Below are 5,254 nucleotides of genomic sequence, written 5' to 3' on the forward strand. Positions count from 1 at the left end.
TCTATTTCACTTTTGGATAATTTCTCTTTTATCCTTGGCTTTTGCCTGTCAACCAGAAGTCATTGGAGTTCTCCCAGTGTGACCAGCAGACTGAGCCCTGCCTGTGACCAGTGTTCCCAGTATAATATAAATAAATGTTCTATTCTTTCTCTTTCTCACTTTTTTTTGTTTAAATATCTCAATCTGAAGTATTAGTGTATTAATACAACTTATGTAATGAAATAAAAATAATTTACTCTGTTAGAATTATTTTCACTCTTTGCTGTTAGCAGAGTTGACATACTGTAATAAATATTTCTTCTCTGGAAAAAGTAAGAAAAATATGTAGTTTAATGTTCGACAATGACTGATTTATAAATCAAAAGTAATTTATCAATGTATAAAATATAAATACAATAATTAAAATACAATAATTCGTTTCTTGTCGTGAAATGTTAAATGTACACTAAATTATAGAATTATGTAATTATGTTCTTTAATAAAACTGTAAAAGTGTGTCTTCATCAATGTTAATATAAAAATTGTCAGAATCATTTCTATCAAATAAAACATTGTACTCTTTATTCAGAAATGACCCAAAACAGTTAGACAATCACATCAAAAGTTAGAAACTCCGCAGATAGACAAAAATTGCACTTAAGTACAGTAACGAAGTACTTAAGTACTTCGTTACTTCCCACCACTGGTAAAAAGCAATAGTAACGTAGGCCAAAATGAGCACATAAAATAAAATTAAAAAAACCCTCAACATTTCAAAATTAAACCAATGGACTTCAAAATTGTTTCTGAACTACAATTATTTGGGGGAAAACAAGTACAATAACAGAAGACATCTTTAGAGCAGAGGAATATTTATAAAAAGACAGATCAAGTCTGTTCATGGAGTAGTAGGAATAATGGACAATCCACTGAGTGTTTCAGCCAGAAAAAAAATACTAGAAATCCATAGCTAGTAGGTATATTTATGTGGACATTGCGGGCACATTTAAAGCTCTGACAGCAAAGGTTTCTGGTTTCACCGACTCAAATTTAAGACTTTTTATTACTAATAAATTAAGAATCTGTATCATGACAGAATGGTACAAAGTATGTGTGTATCCAATGTCCACTCCGCATTTACCTCCATAGTAACATTACTGAAATAAAATAAATAAAAAAATTAAATAGCCAGGTCAGATGCCTTCAGCCATCTGCTAAAGCTAGACTCTGGTATTATAATTTTGATTAATTTATAATGCTTTATAAGTTAACCTATTTAAATTGAGTCCATGCATCTGACCCACGCTTCAAACTCAGTACCTGCTTGCTCTAAGGAAAAACTTTGGTAAGGTTAAATTTAGTCAGCTAAAGAAAATCAAACGGTTCATTCTCTAACGTGAGAAATCTCTTGACGTAATCAAGTTCCATAGTATGATTACTAATTACCAATTCTTTTGTGTCTAGAGCCAATCTAACCATTCAGTTCACAACTAAAATTTATTATCAGGATTCTGCTAATTAAATATTTTCATAGTATATTTCAAACATTCCGTTCAAACAGTTTAGGCTCCCTGAAAAGGAGAAATTACCTGTTACAGAAAACAAATATTTTTGATTGCTTTGAGTTTAATGATATTTTATTTAACCTGAGTATATGATATTATTTAACGCATACAGAAGATTTGCATCGATCATTTATAAGCTTTAGTAATGGAGCGCTTGTCAGCAGTTAGAAGTGTATTGTATTTGTTAATGAACCATTCGGTCACTCCACTGACCATTCGTTCAGTGGACAGCTCTGCCCCTGTCTTCACCCAACAGTCCAAGACATGGAGCCACAGATTAGATGGGAAAACAACAAAGTCTACCATAGAAATGTGACAAGGGTGTCCTGGTGCTACAAGCACATATGGACACCCTTATTGTTGAGGATTTTGACCTCTCTTGCTGGATTTTTTTAACTGATCAATAGGGCTTCGGTCAGAAAGCACGCTGGTCATCAGGGTGTTTAAATGGTTTACTGAAGAATTACTAACAGGGCGGTGCAAATAAATTGAAGCAGTTTCTGAAAATACAATAATACAGATTCAAATTACCATTTAAAATTAACATCAGTGAGCAAATAAACCTTAAATATCAGCATTAATTCCCTTTCTAATGCACTGTTTAAATTTTAATGATGCAGAATAGCAGAGGAATCAATCTATTTCCAACTGCCCAAATCTCAAGACCAACAGCCAAATACAAAGATAGTTTCAACACTAAATCACAACCATTAAGAGCAAAACAGACTTTCAAAAACTATAGAAACACACTTGTAACCAAGAAGTGTTGTCAGAAGTGACAACCAACATCTACCCATTCATGACACATGACTAACACCACAACTTACATCATCAATGACTGTGGCACCAGTCTCAACAGTAAACAGCAAACAGATCAACTGAACGTCAAGAAGAAATAAATGGAACAAACCTCCTTCCAATAAAAGGAACCACTTCAAAATAAAAGCATAGACTTGAGTCATTGAAGTACTTGAATTTATAACACTTATGCTTGGACAAGGTGTACAATCCATGATGAGCCCAAAGTCCAATAACAGTAAACTACTCAAGTTTAGATCAGGGTGGCCAATCCTCTCAACCACAAGCCTCCAGGTCTCACTGTAATTGCTTGTGTGAGCGTTGAAATCCCCCAGCAGAACAAAGAAGTCTCTAGGAGGGACACTCTCCAGCATAGTCCATAGTCATAGTCCACCCTTGAAGCACACCAAAACAGGCACTGGAAACCTTGTGGCCATAACTCCGATAAGCCGCATTGACAATGGAGTTGGGGAACGACTCTGTGCGGGCCATGTTCCATCCACTTTCTCCGAAATGTGTTTGAAGCTCTTCTAGAGGTGAAATCAGGTCATTGATGAGCTTCTCAAACTTTTCTTCGCCATGAAAGAGAATAGTTAGTTCTTTCTCCTTGGTCGGAGGTTAGCCAACCTATTCCCTAGCTGGCGAAACCACTTGGAAACTTGTGACCTCACTTTTCTGGCATTTCTGCTGTCAGAATGAACTTCCATGAAAGAAATATCCAGTCATGCCGTCACAATGTTGTGGCTCAGTTTGAACGTCACATTTTGAGCATTCTTCCGAAAAAGTTTCTACTGAAGTAGAACACACAGAAACTTTATGAAAATAGGACGAATATGTCGGAGGAGTTATGCTCAGAGACTGACTGGAAAAATCCCTCCTGTCAAAATTCTCTGAGAACTCAATGTTGTCTTCTGCGTATTCTTCTTCAGAAGACCATATTTTTGGAAGAAAACGCTCAGAAAAGACTTCCAAATGTTCCACAACATTCTCAGCATGCGAGTTTTCAAAATGGACTTTCTTCCTTGAAACGTTATCTTCAGCGTCCATGCCAGAAAAATGATCTGCATTATTTTGCTTGCTGTCACAGCTCGCGTCAACAGCCAGATCCCTTTGTTCCAGGGAAATATCAAGACTTCCACTATCCCCAGAGTCAGTTTCCTAGAGGAGCTCCAAAACATGATCAAAAAAACTGTTGCTATTCAAAGCAACAGTATATTCAGGAGTCATTACTGTCAAATCAGTCAAGACACCTGAAGTGGTACTGGCAACTTCTGAGGTAGTGTCCATGCTGTTTTTCTCTTCAGAAACCGGTTCTTCCTCAAGTTCTTGAGGAATAAGTTCCTCAAAATCAAAGTATTTCCACCTCTTGTACTCTTCGGATTCTTCATCAAAGCCATTCTCAAAACTCTCGTCAGATGACCTCTCTGTGTCGGTGTCATCTTCTTCTTGTGCAATACTATTTCCAAGTAATTTTTCAAGACCCTTTGTGGCCAGATAACCAAGGCCCCAACCAATAGTCAGAATCATTTTTGCTGAAATTGAAATCCTTTCTAAAATCACCGTTCGTGTTGTAAAAGTGTTTTACTACCAACACTTTTAATCCTGATTAATTGCCAGCTAACCATCACTTCATGTGATGTTAGCACATGTTAGCCACTGACTTGAGTCAGTAAACAATTACATATAAACCTGATCAAACATAGCAAAAATGTTTTTTTAAAAGTCTGATGATTTTAATTTACATCTTTTTATTTTGTTTTAGACGGCTGAAAATAGATTGAATCTTACGTTTTTTCAAATTAAGCCGATGCACACCAGGAATCTTCGGCTTCTCTTGAAAAAACACTGAAGTTTTCTCAGGTGTAAGACAGTTATCTCGCGTGATCTTCCGTCATCTCGCGTGATCTCCTGGTTTCGACAGACCCTCTTCGGCGTGAGATCAGTCTGACTGAATCAAGTTGTCTCAATTTGAATAGATTTTATTAACGCGAGGTTGTTGAATGTTATTTTTATTTGACGTGATTTTATCACATTTGCCTTTGAAACATAAAATAATTTTGTTAAAACATGTTATTTTTTTTTATAAATGCAATGACCACCTTAATTCAATATTTTGACACAAGCATGGAGCAAGCAGGAAACGGTGCAAATGTTAGAGAAACGCTGATTAATAGCCAGCTAACGATCACTTCATGTGATGTTAACACATGTTAGCCACTGACTTGAGGACATCAATTACATAGAAACGTGATCTAACATATAACACTGTGGATATGTATATGCACAACGCTGCCAGGAAAATTTTGTCTTCTCATAACTGCCGCTGGAGTTTTCCCGGGCACGCAAAAAGATTCTCCCGCGTGGCCCGATGTGAATTCCCATAATCTCGCGTGATCTCCCGTGATCTCGCTCGTCGTCTTCTGCACAAGATGAGTCTGACTATAATGAATCATGTTATGTCAACATGATTAGATTTGTTTATCAAACATGATTTTATCACGTTTTCGTTTGAAACATGAAATTATTGTGTTAAAAGGATATATTCTTTTGTTAATATAATAACCCCCTAAGTTCATTTTTTTGAGTGTTGGGGAATTTTTCTTCTCCAGGAACTTCTTTCTGCTCCGTACAGGTCGTTGTCGTTAGGCTCAACCATCTGGACCATCTGAAGCTGAGGCTGATATTGGGGTTCCTGTTGGAAAAAAAAAAAACATGATTTGGTGTCTTCTATGGGTTTACCTGTGTCTGTGTTGATGCCATGTGCAACACATACCTTTTTCTTGATGTAGTACACGAGCGCAAATTAGATTATTGTCAGAGCYAAGAGCAGAGCCGATATGCTGATTCTCAGTGGCATTAGTAAGTGACCGTCAGAAGATTGATGAGCTAAAAATATGTAAACATGGCAGAAG

The 5,254-nt window shown here is 36.5% G+C and overlaps 1 long non-coding RNA gene across 1 annotated transcript; it reads right to left on the reverse strand.

Annotated features, from left to right (window-relative positions):
• Positions 1-1,978: 1,978 nt before the first annotated feature.
• LOC108165677 (uncharacterized) lies at positions 1,979-5,243 on the reverse strand. The gene is made up of 2 exons (XR_001776003.1): positions 5,116-5,243; positions 1,979-5,034 (listed from the first exon to the last, which is right to left on the reverse strand). It is a non-coding gene; the product is annotated as an uncharacterized LOC108165677 (long non-coding RNA).
• Between the last annotated feature and the right edge of the window lie 11 nt (positions 5,244-5,254).

Source organism: Poecilia reticulata, linkage group LG20 (genome assembly GCF_000633615.1).
Source record: "Poecilia reticulata strain Guanapo linkage group LG20, Guppy_female_1.0+MT, whole genome shotgun sequence".
Taxonomy (NCBI): Eukaryota; Metazoa; Chordata; class Actinopteri; order Cyprinodontiformes; family Poeciliidae; genus Poecilia; species Poecilia reticulata.